Source organism: Callorhinus ursinus, unplaced genomic scaffold (genome assembly GCF_003265705.2).
Source record: "Callorhinus ursinus isolate GAN/ISIS: 27379988/994484 unplaced genomic scaffold, GSC_fseal_2.0 scaffold58, whole genome shotgun sequence".
Taxonomy (NCBI): Eukaryota; Metazoa; Chordata; class Mammalia; order Carnivora; family Otariidae; genus Callorhinus; species Callorhinus ursinus.
Window position 1 is genome coordinate 3902381 of NW_027397120.1, and position 18093 is coordinate 3920473.

At 45.2% G+C, this 18093-nt stretch overlaps 1 long non-coding RNA gene across 1 annotated transcript; it reads left to right on the plus strand.

The window, feature by feature from the left end:
* The first annotated feature begins 124 nt into the window (after positions 1-124).
* LOC141371143 (uncharacterized) lies at positions 125-2970 on the plus strand. The gene is made up of 3 exons (XR_012375860.1): positions 125-346; positions 597-734; positions 2876-2970. It is a non-coding gene; the product is annotated as an uncharacterized lncRNA (long non-coding RNA).
* The last annotated feature ends 15123 nt before the right edge of the window (positions 2971-18093 follow it).

Below are 18093 nucleotides of genomic sequence, written 5' to 3' on the forward strand. Positions count from 1 at the left end.
GAAAGAAAGAAAGAAAGAAAGAAAGAAAGAAAGAAAGAAAGAAAGAAGGAAAGAAAGAAGGAAAGAAAGAAAGAAAGGAAAGAAAAAGAAAGAAAAAGAAAGAAAAGAAAAGAAAAAGAAAGAGAAAGAAAGAAAGAGCCAACTGGCAAAGCTGGAGTCAGAATTTAACATGATTCTTAAATTGTTGATTCCATTTCTTAGGCCAAGATGCGGTATGAGTCACCCCGATAGTTACCTGTATTAGCTGGCTGAGTGACTGTGCCCTCGTTGGCGGGTGCTGAGCTGTGGGGCACGGAGGAAGCAGGGTTGGTAACTACTGGGCTGCGGAAGGAGGGCGACATGCCAGGTGAGCCTTAAACAGCGAGAAACACTTAACCAGACAAAGAACACGGGTGAGAGATATTCCAGTGTGAGAGGTTGAGAGTCTGGATGGGAGAGCGGGTGGGACCAAGGTTCAAGTTCTAGTTTTATGGTTTCCTAGCTGTGTACACTAATGACCTTCCCAGGTTTTCTTTTTCTGAGAAATGAGACCCAAAGGAAGACCTACTTCAGGAGGGCATAGTGAGGACTGCATGACAGTGGAGTATGTTATGCAGCTTGACATGTAGATGCTAACACACGGAGGGATGGCCTATCGTTGCCACTTGTGAACGAGCTCGCCGAGAGAAGTGTTTTTGCGGATTGCCGGATGCACCCTGACCACAGCAAGGAAACTGGCTCAGGTCTAAGACGAGGTTAGAAGCTGGGCCCAAAACCTCGAGAGTGGATTCTCCTCTTAATTCTTTGACGTAAATTATTTTATTGTTTTGTAAAATTGAGAAATGCATTTTGGGAAGACCTAAGGTCATGATACTGTTAGTGTACCTCCTGCCACGTCCTCCCCCACCCGGTTTTTAAAACTTATATTATTTCTTTAGTGTTCACATTTGCTGCGTTTATGAATTTATACATACTTTTACATATTACTTGATTTATCACCTTCGAAAATGGCATCTTTGTTCCCCCGATGTAAAAGATGAGAAAAAGAGTACACTTACGCCAACTCTAAGCCACTCTCCCCCTCACCACCTTGCCGTGGAAACTGTGTAGAGCAGGAAAGTTGGGACATTTGTGCCGTGTTCCTTATCGACCCTCACAGATGCCACTGGAGGTCAACACTCCAGATCAGTGGGTTGACGCTCCTTGCCAATCCCCACCAAGTATCTCTCCATCCGCTTTCGGATGGCTTGAGGTGCCGTCCAGTTGTTTCTATTAGAAAGGCCTATAGACACCACATCTCTTGAGTTCTTGACCGTTTGTTTCCTTTAATACTTGCATTACCGTTTGGTTAGGTGCTAGATTCTTGGGGTAACCCTTTCTCCCCCTGAGGACTTTGTGAGTGGATGGTTCTTGGAGTGGACCCGTCTATGCCTGGGTTCCCTCCCGTGTGTCCTCTGGGAGGATCAATGTCTTCACTAGACAAGGCTCGGTATTGACCATTCCACATCATGTTTCTTGGTCCACATTTCACTCTTTCAATCTGTAGGTTCAAGTTGTATTTTATTTATGAAAAGCTTCCTTACATTTATATATATATTTTTAATTTTTTGTTCCAGTTTTTCAGCTTTCTGCTCCAGGGACACCATTTATGCGTTCTGTGTCTTACCCATATGTTATTTACCCAGCCCTTCTTCATGCATCTTCGCTGACTTCGTCTTATTTGCTCAGGTTCCCGGGACTGCCTTCCATGTGCCCTTCTGTGCTGTCAGCCAGGGATCTTCCTGTTGTGTTCTTGTCAACGTGCCCTTCATCTCTGGGATGATTTTAGCTTTTCTTCCACTTCTTTTCATCTTATTTCTTCTGCTCTTGCTGTTCTCCATATTTTCTGCACTCCTGTAGCTCTGCTCTGAGATTTTGTATTAAAGAAGTAATTATTTCATTAAGTTTTAAAAAATTCATGGGGCTTGTTTGGCAACAATTTCCATCTGCTCTGTGGAAACGTCTTTCTAGTGAGTGTTCTTTATTTACCACTTATTTTCCTGTCCATTTCCTCCCTTTCCAGTAGTACTTTAAATATATTCTGTGCTTATTCATTTTTTAAAATTATTACTCATCCTGAAATGAGATTAATTATTCATGAGCCAGGCTTTAGAAGGAGTTTAATGTTGGCAAGGGTCAGGCCAGTGTTCTTGATTATCAGGGAAGCTCTTAAGACGGCACATTGTTGGGGCACCTGGTGGGCTCAGTCGCTGAAGCGTCTGCCTTCGCTCAGGTCATGATCTCAGGGTCCTGGGATCGAGTCCTGCTTCGGGCTTCCCTGCTCAGCAGGGAGCTTGCTTTTCCCTCTCCCTCTGCCCCTCCCCCTGCTGTGCTCTCTCTCTCTCTCTCTCTCTCTCTCTCTCAAATAAATAAATCTTAAAAAAAAAACCAAAGAAAACAAAAAAAGACAGCATGGTCTTTTGGCATTTGCCTGTCCCTAGCCAGAGACGTGAACTGTAAGACCACCTTTAAATAAGCCTCTCCCCATCCACCTCTCCAACAACTTTCGGCAAATACCGCATGAATCTGTGTTTCCTCATTCAGCCACATTTCCCTTGCTTCTGCATGGTGCCAAACAGAAACAGAATCTGGGGAAAGGGAATTTTCTTCCCCTGGCATACCCAGTTTTTTGGCTTCCAAACCAAGCATCTTAGACCTTGCCCCTTTTCTGGAAGTTTTTCTTGAGCTCTGCAGCCGAAGCCCGAGGTGTCCCCTCCATTGCTCTTCCTGCACCTCTGCCCTGCCTCCTGCTGTGGTAGGGGGTCCTTCCCATGTGGCGGTGTGCCGTTACAGGTGAGTTCTGGTTTTCATAAAAGTAGAGTTTGCGTTGCTTTATTTCTCCTTCTTGTCATTTCAGGGGTGATTTCTCCGTGACTAAGGAAGCTGTTTATCTTAACCCTAATACTTCAAACTTGGTGATAAACAGGGACAACTTAACTCAGGTTCCCAGGTAATGGGTGAGGAGTTAAAAGGCTAGCTTGTGTTACTTGGCAAATGCCTAACAAATTTATAAAGTTTTCAAAGTTTATGATTTTTCTTAGTGTAATTTAATATTTGTGTGGTTTAGGAAAACACTGCTGAAAGTATGCTCCATTTCATAAAATGAATTCACTGATTCATTTAATCATTCAACAAACACTTGAGTATGCTCTCAACCAGGCACCACTTTAGGTGCTGGTGATAAATGGAACAAAAGAGACAAAAGCCTACCATCATGAGCTTGCTTTTAGTTGGGGAGACAGATGTAATCAGATAAACAAATATATATGTAGGAATGAATGCTAAAAACTAAACAAAGAAGGGAATAGAGTGTGAAAGAACGTTTATTTTAGATTTTCAGCCTAGAAGAGTCACCCTGAGATGAAGGTGGAGGAGAGGTGTGTCAAATTCAAGGGGCAAGCTAGGAGAAAGTCATCTGGGGCAGAGGGAACAGCACATAGAAGGACCAGGAGCCGAGAATGTGATGGGACAGGAGTGCTGGTTAATTTTCTGTGTCAACCCAGCTAGGTCACAATACTCAGATACTGGGTCAAACACCAGGTTAGATATCACTGGGAAGGCATGCTTTAGATGAGAATAACATTTAAGTCAGTAGATGTTGAGTAAAGAACATTACTCTCCACCGTGTGGGTGGGCCTCATCCAATCGGGCGAAGGCCCTCAGAGAAAAAGCCTGCTGTCCCTCTAGGAAGAAGGAATTCTGTCTTTAGACTTGAGCCGAAACATCAGCTTCTTCCTGAGACATCGGTTTGCCAGTCTACCCTGCGTATCTTGGACTTGCCAACCTCTATAATCATGTGAGCCAATTCCTTAAACTAGATCCCTCTCTCTATGTATACATGCCCCATCGGCTCTGTTTCTCTGGAGAACGCTGACTAATACGGCAGGTTGGAGAATAGTCAAGGGTGCTGATGTGGGAGGAGTGCACCAGACGGTGAGGGGAGCAAAAAGGTGAGATCACCCAGCACCCAATCACCCAGGGCCCAATCACGGGGCCTTTTCAGAGCCCAGGGAATTCTCCTGTGCTAGACTGTTTGCAAACTGGCTTCTGTATTGTCCTGTCTGCATTCACGCCTTTGGGTAGTCCCTCCCATGCTGCACTGGGGTTGGCCATATGACTTGATTTGGCCAAAGAGACATCAGTGCAGCATACCTGGGTGGGGGTTTGTCCTGGTTTGCTGCCATTGGGCACCCAAAGACCGGCAGGTGCAGAAGCCCTGCCTAGCCTGCTGGACAACGAGTGACTCATGGGACAGAGGAGAACCGTGCCGATTCAGGCCCCTGTCCCTGGACCACCAAGCCCGATAGTTTGCATTCAGTGTAAGCTGAGCCCCAGCTGAGCACTGACGTCCACCAAGTTGTTCCTGACTTCCAGAGAACCACAGGAGCTTGAGTAATAAGCAATGCTGGACAAGTACTACGTTGGGGTCGCTTATTACACCGGCAAGGCTGACTCACAGCAAAGAGTGGAAGCGGAGAGGCAATCCAGGTGAGACATGGCGGCGTGGACCGTAAAGGCAGCAGAGGGAGGTTGAAAAGGGACCCGATTCTGCATATATTTTGAAAGCAGGGCCAACGGGATTCGCTGATGAGCGGGAGAGAAAGAGATGAGTCCCGATGACATCAAAGATCTTGGCCCAGGGAGCTCTGTGTCTTGCTGTCAGACGAAATAAAATTTTCATGGCTCTAGGAGCTGTAGAAACTCTGGCTTATACAGAGCTAAACAGCCTCTTTCACTGATGGAGTTCTCCTGGCATCTAACATGATGATGTGGGTCGTCCATCTCCAGGAAGGAGGAGAATGCACAGGGTTCCTCTGACGTCATTCCTCCCAGGAAAGCCCAGGTAGCACCTTTGGGACGAGCTGCTGGATAGACATTAGAGGTGGTGGTGGTGTCCACTCTCATTTACTGGAGCTGCTGATGGGTCAGGCATAGGCAGCATCTCATTTAATCTTTCTGACAGGAGCCCAACTAGACATGTGTTCTTGGAGGTGAGATACCATGGTCAGCCCCATGACCGGTAAGGGGCAGGGCCCTGCTTTCAAGCCTATCTGATGCCTCAGCTCCCATCTTCCACCCTCCACATTGCACCTCACTGAGAAAGAACGGGGTTCACTGCGCTCTGGCTGTGGTCGATGGAGATGTTCGATACATCAGAGATGGGAGCTTGTGGAAGGTGATGAGAAAAGCAAAATCTTCCTAAGACCGGGAAGACTGGCAGGAACACATGGGGGGTACAAGTGGGTTCTCCCACTGCAGGGGCAGGAGCAATGGGGGAGGGGTAGTTGGGGCAAAAGCTTCTCCCAGGGCTCTAGGCCAGGGCAGGGCACGGGAAGGACTCTCACAGAAGTGAAAGAACGTGTGTGTGGGGGGTGACGTCCCCATTCCCTCATGCCACGCCCTGCTGCTGCCATTTCCACGCTCAACCCCTCAAGGCTCCCCATTGTCCCAACAACCATGTCCAAATTCTTTATGATGGTGCCCAGGGCCCTGGTTTCTTTCTTCAGCTGGTCTGGGGCTCTCATTTTGTCTTTCCCCTCCCCCTGCAGGGACACCCCAGGCCCCGTGACCTCCTGCAGCCCTACGACTCTACATCCCCTTTCTGATCATCATTTTTCATACGCCATTCCTCCTGCTTGGAATACCCTTCTGACCTACCTAGAGAAGCTGAGTTAAACTCCAAATTAAAAGTTACTATTTCTAAAAGTTTTCTAGGCTGTTGAGATCAGATTTAACTATTCCCTTATCTGGGCTTTCAACAGTAACTTCTTTATGCTCAGACCTGTTGCTTTCTGGCATTGACTTTTCCTTCTGCTCAATAGGCTAGAAGCACTGCGTCATGGGGGATGATGCGCAAGCCTTAGAACTGGGCTGACCTGAGCTTCCGTTCAGGTGCCATCACATGCTGGCCATGTCACTTGGAGACGATTTCATGTCACTGAGCCTCAGCTTCCTCATTTATCAAAGAGGGTTAATGATACCTACAGGATAGCACCACACCTGTCCTCTCCAGTGTGTGGTAAGCTCAGTAAGGGCAAGGGACGGCTTAGTCATGGAGCCCTAGAATTGAGTACAGTGCCCGTTGTATGATGGGCTCTGGGCAAATACTTGGTGGGTGAAGGAATGAATGGATCTGTAAGATTACTGTTAAGCAGTGAAACAGGTCAGGGACACAAGGTGCTTGACGCATGGCAGGCTTTGACTCTGTGGTTGCTATTATTACTCAGTTGAACACAGCTAGTGCTCTAACTTGTGGGTGTTTTTTTGGAAGCTAGAGATTAAGTTTTGTGTGTTCTCAGCTAGACCCTTCCATGTAGTGAGTGCCTCAAGCCACTGAATATAATTTCATGATCATTGCAGCTGGAAACAAACCTCAGGCAGAAAACAAAACAGATGAGCTCTCTTCTCTTTTGGAGCTTATGGCTATCTGTGTCCATATTGTACTATTGCAAGCCCAGCGGACATTTCACATGTATATTTTATTGTGGAGTAAATATAGATTAATAGCTACTATTTATTGAGCATTTACTATGTGGTAGGTCACATTATTTTATTTTTAATTTACTTTATTTTATGCTTACAACAACCCTATAAGAAGTTGCTATTACCATTCTTTTTCTAAAAAAAAAAAGATTTATTCATTTATTTATTTAGAGGGAGAGAGTGAGCAGAGGGAGGGGCAGAGGGAGAGGGAGGGAGAGAATCTCAAGCAGACCCTGTGCTGAACGAGGAGGAGCCTGACACAGGGCTCGATCTCACGACCCTGAGATCATGACCTGAGCCCAAACCAAGAGTCTGATGATTAACTGACTGAATCATCCAGGAGCCCCTGCTATTCCTACTCATGATAAATGGATCGGAAAGCAAAGCCCATCTAATTTTCTCAAGGCCATACAGCTGGGAAGGGTGGTGGTACAACACACACCCAGGTACTGTGACGGCGGGATGTGAGTAGGATGCATCTGTCCCTTTGTGACAGTGGGAACTGTGGCACATTGGGCAGCTACTGAGATGAGTTTTCAAATACATCTGTCCTGGGAGTATTTGCAAAGAAGTCCATAGGAATAAAGAGTGCTTCATTTGGGTAGCAGGTGGGTAACATGGAAAGAGCCCAGGCTTTGGAGGCTGACACACCGGGCTTTCTTCGTTCTTTGCATTATGACCCAGAGCAGGTCGCTTCTGCTGGATTCAGTGATCTTACCTCAGTGATGGCACCTGTGTTACGTACCTAAATGGGTGGCAGTGATGGTAAAATGTGTTTTGAATGTGATCACGATGACAGTTTCTGGTCTAGCTAGGAAGTTAATGAAAGCTGGTTCTATGCTATCTAAGGGGCCACCCTCCCCTGGAACCTCCTGGCCCCTGGGAAGCAGTTTGGGCAGGATGCAGCACCAGGTGCCCAGCTGGACTCCTCTCCTCCCTTGATGGAGCTCACTTTCACTTTCTGAGGGCTTTGCTAGGTACTAGAAATAGAGGGAAAGTACTATATGCTTTGCTTTTGGGCCCCTTTGCTCCATCTAGCCTTGTGGGGGACACTACATGACATTTGGCCTACTTCTGCCTTGTGGGCACCACGCCAGCCTCCTCTCCCCAATTTTTGGGCTCCTTGTTCCCATCGAGTGGACCCAGCTCTATCTGGCCTGGGGACCTACCTCTCTTCAAGGAAGATTTTGCATGAAATTCTCCTTGTTGATACAATGTTTGCTGTTGTTTTTAGTTTCTCTAGGAAAATGGATGTCAGAAGTTGTTTCCAAATAGGTAGCAAACATAGTACTGGTTAAATGCAAATGGTTGAATCCTACCTCCCTAAATTCTCAATCCGTAGGTCTGGAGTGAGGGTACCAGCATCTGAGCTTTAAATGAGCAGATGGTCTGAGCACCACCTTTTGAGAAATATCTGCTCTAGATATGAGTGACCAACCTGTCCCCATTTACCTGGGACTATTCCAGCTTAGAACCCCTTGGTCCTGGGCAAATCAAGTCAATGGTCACCCTAGACATATGTAAATTCAGTCTCTTTGGACCTCTCAGGGACTACCTATCTTGGTTTGGAGGTAGCGCTCCTCTGAGTTTCAGTCCTTGCCTGCCTGATTTTCCTAAAATCACCTGTCCTCAAATTACCAGATGCCACGTTCAACCCACTCTTGAGAACACAGACTGGCGGCTGGCGGGACCCCATTTCTCTGGGATACAACTGTGGTGGTTCTGTCCTCTTTACTTTCCTGCTGGCGTCCGGGCTGCTCATGGTCCCATCGCCAGCAGGTGTGCCCAGCCTCCCAGCGCCTGCCCCACAATGGGCGAGCTGATGTCCACGGGCTGGTTCCTCCAGGCTCCCCTGCCCTCAGCCACATGGGAAAGCATGACAGCATGACCTTTCCTGCAGAGAACAGGAGATGAGCTACCACAGGAGCCCTGGTTTTCCAATTTGAGCTGTTGCTGAGCCTGTAGTATCTCTTCACTCATTTGAGGAGTCACTGCTCTGCCAGCATCTAATTCATTACTCATTAAAGCAGTTTGAAACAAGGCACAGTGTGTACTAAAAGGTGCTATATAAAACCAAATTAAATATATTTTAGTACAAGTTCACTCAGCCAGGTGCTCCCAAGAAAACCTGATAATTAGGACTCTAACTTGGTGCGATGGTGTAATCTAGCCCAGAAAAGATGCTTATTATAGCCAGGCCATTCATACAGGCCTTTATGAAAATGCTTCAATTACACAGAAATATTTTAGGAGTGTATAAGTTGGCTTGAAAAATCAGTTTGAATTGAAGGCTGGCATCTGGTAATGATTGTTGGGTAGAGTTTCTTTCTTCTTCCATATTCTTTCTTCTTCCCTTCTTCTCTCCTTCACTCTTTCAAAAAGTCAGCTTTACTTTTTATAATTTCAAGCACAAAATTTGGTGTTCCTGCTTTTGTGTTCCCCTGAATTAAAAGCAAAGAGCTTCCTCGTCTAGAGTCATTGTATCAATCTCCATGGACTGGGTAACAAAGCACCAAAGACTGGGCAGCTTAACAACAGACATGGTTTCTCCTGGCGCTGGCTGCTGGGGGTCCCAGATCAGGGTGCCAGCGTAGTGGGGATCTGGGGATGGCCCTCTTCCTGCTTTGTAGAGATGGCTGCCTTCTGGCTGCATCCTGACATGGTGGGGAGAGAATGGCAGCGAGCTCCCCTCTCAGGATCTTGAGTCCCCTCTCAGGATCTTGTCTAAGCCTGCTCATCTCCCACAGGCTACAGCTCCTAATACCATCACACAGGGGTTAGAGCTTCAACATATGAATTCAGGGTCAGGGGGACACAAATATTCAGTCTAGAACAGTCATGTTTTAAAAAAGTATTTTTCTCCAATATGTTCTCATTTGCTGGAGGTAAGTAATAGGAGATCCAAAGTAAATTATTTGCCATATAGCTACAGAAAAACCAAAGGCAAAAAACGGGTAAGCGTCTGACTCAGGTCATGATCTCGGGGTTGTGGGATCTAGCCCCGTTGTCGGGCTCCATGCCAGGCATGGAGCCTGCTTAAGATTCTCTCTCCCTCGCCCTCTGCCTCCCCCCCACAAAAAAATCCCATTCACTTAAAATGCCAAGGGTTCCTTGTCCTGTGGGTGCTGAGGTGGCTGCCTAAATGTGATGTACCAGAATGGTGTACCAGGTCTGCCTAAATGTGGTCACTGCCAATGTAGCTGGACTAGCTGGCCATAGCCTGGGGGGGTATCCTATGGCAGGCGGAGATCAAGGGGAACTAGCCAAAGTGCCCTTGCTTGCTACCCGCACCACTGATGTCTTTCCCCGCTGTCCATCGTTACTGACAATTCTGAAGTTTGCAGTCACCTCCATGTTAAGCAATATAGGTAGACCCCATTAAAACATCCTACTTAGGAAATTTCTGAAATATCATCACAAAAATGTAAAATTTCCTTCACAGAATTTTTCACTCTAGGGAGCCTTTTAAGAATTTCCATACTGATGAATGGATAAAGAAGGTGTGGTCCATATATACAGTGGAATATTACCCAGCCATCAGAAAGGATGAATACCCAACTTTTACATCCACATGAATGGGACTGGAGGGGATTATGCTCAGTGAAATACGTCAAGCAGAGAAAGTCAATTATCACATGGTTTCACTTATTTGTGGAACATAAGGAACAGCGTGGAGGACATTAGGAGAAGGAAGGGAAGAATGAAGGGGGGGAATCGGAGGGAGAGATGAACCACGAGAGACTATGGACTCCGAGAAACAAACTGAGGGTTCTAGAGGGGAGGGGGGTGAGGGGATGGGTTAGCCTGGTGATGGGTATTAAAGAGGGCACGTTCTGCATGGAGCACTGGGTGTTATGCACTAACAATGAATCATGGAACACTACATCAAAAGCTAATGATGTAATGTATGGTGATTAACATAACATAATAAAATAACTAAATTAAAAAAAAATAATTTCCATGCTGAGACATGTGATTTGCTCTGATTAGTTAGGGAAGAAGAAACTCATGAGGCAGTGTATACAAAATGACCTTAACGTGGGCCACATGTGAAAGTGACTTCCTGCCACCCAGCCACTGGAGACCCAGGCTCCCTCCATGGGGCCCACAAAGGTGTGAGGTGTCACCAAGCCCCTCCGGCCAGCTCCTCAGGCCCACCCCGGTTTCCTTCCTGTGACTCCTCTGGCCCATAGCAGGTTTCCAATTACCAACTACTGTGGTATTTGTGCACCATCGGTGTGACTATGTCTCTCCAAATCAATGGTGGGTGCCTCAAAAGTGGCGTTCACTCTGCGGCACAGTCTGAAGCCACAGGATGGCTGGCAGGTGGCTCACACTCTAGTAAGAAAGAAAGAAAAGCCAAACTGGGGTTCTGGGAGAGTGTGGTTGGGCTCCACAGATGCACAGGTGCAAAGGGGCATGTAGAAGGAGGGGCCATGGTCATTCCTTTGTTTGGCAGCTAACTGGTTATCACTGGCTGGGCACACAGGAGGTTTAGCCAAGCCACGTGGATTCATCTAATGAGTGGCTGGCCCCTTTGGTCAAGGCTTCCAGTATATTCAGTAAAAATGGCACCCGGCCTCATGCCCAGTCTGCCATATTGAAGCTGAATGTGCCCCAGCCTATCCTGCTGTGAGGATGTGCTCAAGGCCATGGCAGTGTTTCAGAGTCCTTATTCTGCTGGACAGATTCCTCTTCCCTCACAGAGATGTGGGCATGAGGACAGTGCAGACCCTCACAGAGACATGGGCATGAGGACAGTGCAGAAAAGCCAAGACAAACTCCATCTTGGTCCCTAGATATGGAGAAAATGAAAAGCCCAAGAAGTATGGGCATTTTTGGTCTTAGGAGGCAGGAAACCATGGTGAGAATATTGTTGCTTTAGACTTGATCAAAGGATGACTTCCTAAGACAATCAGATATGCACACCCCTCGATTCCCACTGGGTGTCCCTGGGGAAGGAGGGTGTCTGTTGAGTGGCAGGCAGATGCCACATCCAGAGGTCACCCTTCTCCATGATGGCTCAGATGAGGCTCCCCCTCTGGACATATTTTCCAAGAGGCATTTGGGCACCTGGTAAAAATAGTGGCCTCTGGAAGCCCGGGGTTTCTCCGTGACAAAGGAATCAGGGCTGGGGGCATGCAGCAGGACCCTGTGGCTTTGTCAGTCCATGTCAGGCCCTTTCCCAGGACAATATACTGTTCTCTACAACAGACCTGATATGACCTCAGTCCCTGTTTATTATATCTGAGCGTAGTTTCCCTGTTCTAGACCTAACCTAAGTCCCTCTGGTAGATGAGAAAACTCATAAATATTGGTCATTATAGGAACATATTTTAAAAATTCATTGACTGTGATGGTTCACTGAGAACTTTGTGTCCAGATGTCAGGCATGAACCTGTCTAAATTGAAATACCTTGGCTAGAAGTTGCTCTGAATGGCTCAGTATTTGTGAGCTGAAGTCAGACGGACCCACAACCGTATTTGAACATAGTTTTTTTTTTTCTTTCTTTCTTGTGTATGTTTAGGAACACAAGTCTCCTTAAATCGTGGTGGCAGGTAGCCAGAGGAAAGAGAGGTGTTAATGAGACTGTGTATAAATGGAAGCAGGGCAGGACTGACAGTTTTTCGTAGTGCAGTTGGCACTGGATCGAAAAGGCAGGTGGTAGCACAAAGCTGACCGATCATCTTAGATAGGGATGAAAGAGCAGTGCTTCAAGGACTTCTGGGGATCTGCACCAGCAGGGAGGCAGGGAGTGGCTTCGAGGGCCGGGAGAGATCCCGGCTTTTCTGACACCCCAGGTTCTCAGTGAGGAGCACACCCAGTGATGGGATTCCAGGAGCAGACCCGGCGAAGGGCACAGTTTAGGAAGTGCTGGGGTAGCACATGTTTGCAGTGGGGGGAGGGATGGGGTGCTGGAAAGAGCAGCTCAGGCTCCTCCTGGGAGCTTCTGTGTCTTTAAGGAAAGATGCCTGCAGGATGCATCAATGACTGTCACTCTTTTTACAGATGTCACTTTATTGCTTTGAATCTAGGGTGTGAGATGGCCTTTGGATATTTAGGGGCTGGCTCTCTATCGCTAGTTATTCAGATTCTTTCCTGGAACTCTCCTCTCTTTTTCTGCTTGTTTCTCTTTCAATTGCACATTTTTTTTTTTCCAGAAAACAAGCAAAAAACCAAAAGACATCTCAGTCTTTTCCCATTTTGGTGGGCGGGGGGGGCAGTTCTGTGGATAAGCTGGGTGTGGGAGGAGTCTGAGTCTTTGGTCAATAGAGACTTTGGGGACCCTCCTTTCTTTTCTGCTCTCCCAGTCACTGGGAACAGATTTCATTTTCCCCAGGACACATAGAGTTAAGCTCCTGCTGGTCCTATTGACCACCAAAAAGTGGGGGAAACAGGGTGAAGTGGATTACATTTACACCTCATGGCAGCAAACATAAAATATTACTTCCTAGTACCTTGGGGTATAGGTGGCCAGAGTCAAGAGATGACAAGATTTCTGTATTATCAATGGAAACGCAAGAACTTTGTCCCAGGGACATACATGAGGATGAAGATGGACCCTAGGAGCACATAAATGCAGGAGCTCGTGGGCAAGGGAACCTCCTTAGCACAGATGATGGGGAAATTGAAATTTCTGTATTACCAATAGGTTTTTAACATTCAGGAGATGAGAGCAAAAGGGGAAAATTCTATTACTGTTACCAGGTGACATAAAGTCACCTTTCAGATTTCCCTGCAGCACAAAATAGAAAACAATAGGACGTGGCCAGCATGGGGCAGAGATGCTCGGTGCCACACACTTCCCACCGTGTTTACCTAGGAAACATGGGATTTCCATAGGATTTGCCTTGTGGTTTTTGTCTTAGCCCATAGATCAAGTTGTGCTTTTGGAAGATTGATCAGTTTCAGTTAATGTTAAAAATCAGTTCAAGACCATTTTGGAGAAAAATTGTCCTTTTCTGCTATTTCCTAGTAATGACCTGAAAAATGAGCAGCAATCTTTCTCTCTCACTTATACCACTTGGCTTTGCAAGAAATTCCCCTAATGGGTTAGATTTAGCATTGTCACCCTTGAAATTAAATGCTGGTGTTTAAAACTTCATTTTTATAAGAGGAATTTGACATTAATAATTTTTATACCTTTGATTAAATAACTAAAAATACATTATTATTGGGTTAATAATTACCCTAGATATGTTCAGATTTTTGACCATTTCACTGCATTATTATGGCACAGAAGCAAAATTTCACTCATATATTTGACTTAAATGGCAGTCTTCGGGGATTTGAATCAGAAATTGTAAGTTCTACTGCAATTTACATGTTAAGTTCTGTAACCCCGTGATAGTTCAACCATTTGTTAAAAAAAACAGTAGGTGGCCTATGGTCTGATTTTCAATGAATAATTTTCTCTTACATTCAGCACAAGGTCCAGCTGAATGTTTCATTACATTAAAATTTCACCAAGTGACATAAACCTTGTAATTAAAAAAGCGTTAACGTTTTCTAGAGTGCCCAGATAATTTTTGAAAACATTGATATATTCCTTCAAGATGTGGCTGGGCTAGAACTACAGACATTTTGTCACATCGCATCCTCAGACATGTCTCCGTTTAAATTATTGGAGCTGTGGTGTTTTTAGTTCTTCTCCTTTCCCAAAGAGGAACCTTAAGGAAGTCAATGGAAATGAGGAATTACGTGATTACTTCGCACCTGACTTCTGGAAAAAAATCCAAAATCATTTAAACACGGTTTCTTGTTTCTGTATTGCGACCAATTTCTTTTGGATTTCTTTTTCACTATTTTGAAATAGCTCACGATTTATCCTTGTGGCCGTGTTCATCTCACGCTTGTTTAATTAGCTGTGCTTCTCTGGCATGTCTTAAGAAAGGGTGGAAAGCAGGATTATCATAGCAGTTACCTGTCTCCTGCAGGAAGCCCCAGAATTACCCATGCCATCTGAGATCCCAAAATACCCATCTTGCCCACGGGCACCCGTAGGGTCTGCAGTGTACTGACATTATTCTTAGACACACTGCCTGGGACTTCTAGGAATGGTGTCCCAGCAACGACCAATCGGTATCCGCCTATGATCCAGTGCCACCGTATACATTTGGGTATGGACTACTACTTCTGGGGAACATTGAAAAAAAAAATGCATTACTCTCTGTGTTCAAAGCAAAGGGGAATGAAAGAGGCAGCCGAGAATGCCAGTTAGCCATTCACAAATGCAGAGAACTCCTGGGAACATTTGAAAGTATTGTGCAGACTCAGAGACACTGCCTGTCAGATGGAATGGCCCTTTTTTGTGGGTCTGAACAATGTCCTGAGTCCCCATCTTTTGGCAACAGGAGGGTATTTCTTGGCAAGGAGAAATCTAGACCTTTTGTGTTCTTGTAGCAGTCTTTGGATATTGTTGGCATTCTTGCTTCGTATTTGCGTGTGTGCGCGCACGCGCGCACACGTGCAGTAAGAAGGATTTATTTTTTCCTTAACACAATCTGAATTGTTAGTACATGTGGCCTGGGGCTTTTAAAAAGAAAAAAAAAAGATGTATACATTTAAATCTATAGATGAAAGCTCCTGGAGACCTGTAACATTCATTCTGCAGGGTTGTGTTGCCCTGACGAGACTCCATTTCTCTAGCGTATGGCTGAACCCTCAGCATAAGCCTGTTTCTGTGCCTGTCAGCTTCTCTGTCTCTTCAGAGTGGGCTGCCCCCCGACCACCACTAACGTGCCACATAAGTGGTCTGTGAATTCAAAGGGAAGTAAGAACAAATTAGAAAGTCACGATTTCCTTCCCCATAGAAACAGAATAAGCCACACTGTGTAATCACCAGGTAGATGGAAGGAGAATGAGTAAGCGCTACACTGGGTGGGGTCTGTGACTTTCTCTTTTACCAACAAGTAAAAGAATAAGAACGGTATCATCTACCAAGTGACAGGGAAAAAAAAAGGTCAGTTCTGGTGCATTCCTTCTTGGCTGCAGGGAAGCTGCTTTTAAACTTCCCTTCTTTCTTTGAGACGTTTGGTGATGAATCCATGAATCCTTTTTGAAAGACCCCCCCTTTTTTTTTTCCTTATTGGGCTTTACCAAACAGGAAAAAAAAAAAAACCAACATTGAATATTAAGATACAGCAGATAGTTCCTACAATTTTTTTAAATTTCATTTTGAAATGAAAGGTCTCAAGAATATGGGGCTTATGGTAATGTCTCAAAGATAAAAGTTTTCTTTTGTGTGTTTTTAAACAGTAAGAATGCATGAAGGGAAACCTCTTTGTACAGTTTGGATCTAAAGTATTAGTGTAAAGTGTCAAAGCTCACAGGAGGCAAGGAAAAGTCCCCCAAAGCAACGGATCATGGACACGACCTGCACGAGCCCATGAGGACAATTGTTGACACTGGGACATGAAAGTCATAGGAAGATCACGGCAGTGATTTTTCCCATTGAGTTAAAACCCCAGTATGAACTGTGATTTCACAGGAACTATCTTGAATAGACACTGGCACCAAAATACCACATTCTGTAACATTCCTACTGTTCATAACTAGTAATTTTTCCCAGTTGAGTTGGGTAAATGTTCTCAAGAACTTCATGTAAACTTGTCACTTTCAGGTTCAAGCCTTTTCTCATGTTGTTTTTTACGTTTTTGTTTTTACAACTGGAAGTCTTCCCTATTTGAAAACTGTTTTCTTCTGTCTTTTTTTTTTTTTTTTCCCTCTCAGTGTCTTTTGGGTGGATTCAGTCTCCTCAAGGGAAACACTGCGGACTTCAGTCCCAGGAAGGGAAGTGAGGAGAGCGTGCTGTCCCTTGAACACACACCCATGTGGGTTCTGAGTAACCAGTGTCCCGCGTTTTCAAGAATGTGCCATACACGTCCTTAATTTGGTGCTTTTCTGGCGGTGATTGGTTCTGTCCCTTAAGGAGTCTTTACGTGGAAAAAAAAAGAAAAAAGCAAAAAGCTCGGACCTTCTGACAAAATACAGATCTAGTAGAATTTTTCTGAACATTAGCAAGAGACTAAGGCCTGTCTTCTGCACAAATGCACTGATAGAATGTCAGTCCCCACAAGATTTTTAGCCCATTTTCTGTCAGAGCCTTTCAGGCAGTTTGTAGGTCTAGGTAACTGTGGGATCTTCTTACCCAGAGTTGTCATCCTGACCAACAACAGCTCCAGCCCAGAGAGAGGAAAGACCTGTGAAAGATGACAAAATATTAATTTTAACACTTCAGTACTCACTGGCTGGGGAATATTTTGTGAAATTGTTTTGGATTAGTCTAGTTACATTGTGATTTTTAAAAAACTTGTGGGCCAGTAAGAAGCAATGACTGACAGTAATACTCCAGAATCTTATGTTTATGTTAAAAGTTGACTCAATTTAGAACATTTTTTTAGACGGGGGTAGGGGGGTAGGGGCAGAGGCAGGGGGAGAATCTTCAAGCGAGATCCCCACTGAGCACAGAGCCTGATGTGGGGCTCAATCCCATGACTCTGGAATCATGACCTGAGCTGAAATCAAGAGTTGGACCCTCAGCAGACTGAGCCACCCAAGCGTCCCTCAATTTAGGACTTTTAAAAAGCTGTTTCTGGTGAGAATTTTCCTTTGCCCCTGAAAAATTTACTCTCTTTCACACTTTCCTGTCTTCCTGCCTCTGACAACTGTGTCCCCCCGCCACCCCCCCCGCCAACTGTATAAAATTAAACAGAGCTAAGAACAGGCACACGAATGAAACATCCTCACAGGACTTCTCAGTGGTCTGTCCAATGCGGGGAAAATTCTCAGAAAATGCTTATATCTTGTCTGATCTATTTTCCTAACCCAGAATATTCAGAATATCCAGCTCTAATGGTAAAAACCCCAAATAAATAACTCACGACTGCCACACGCACCTGAAAGACTTCTCACATGAATCACCATGCGAAGGGTTCAAAGCCCACGTAGCTTCTACAGAAAGGTCAGATAAACAATCGAAAGTATAAATGCAAATTAATTTAAAATTATACTGGCAACCATACTAGACTATACAGTCTCTCTGTTTCATCTATATTTACATAGAGTGTGAGCGGACCCCTGAAGGCTCGGGCAAGTTATATTAGGTGGGGCTGAAAGGGAGAGATAACCCTGAGAAACCCTGAAACCCTGAATAAATTGTGAGGGAGGCCCTCTGTAGACCCCCAGCCAGAAGGTGTGCCCCCCGTGCACAGAGACATCTCTGTTCAATTTGGCTGAACGGTCTCTTACACAAATGCGTCCTTAGTTTCATTGTACAGCTTTCCTAGGAAAGGAAGGAAAAAGCCCTCTGGAGCAAAAGAGGTTTATCTCGCCGTGTTTCGAAACAGTTTTGGTCCTGTAGTCTTCTCGAAGATCATGTCCCCCCCCCAACCCCTACTCAATTTTCCCCGAGGCTAACAATTTTATATCCAAGGTAAATCTAGCTAAAATTAAGAAGCAGAGGATACAGCTGCCCTTACTCCTGGCCCACAGATGTTACCAAAATCTGATTAAAAGCCCTTAATCTCCTGCTGCACCTTTTCATTAGTGGGATAATAATTTTTTTTTTTTTTTTTTTTTTTTTTTTTTTC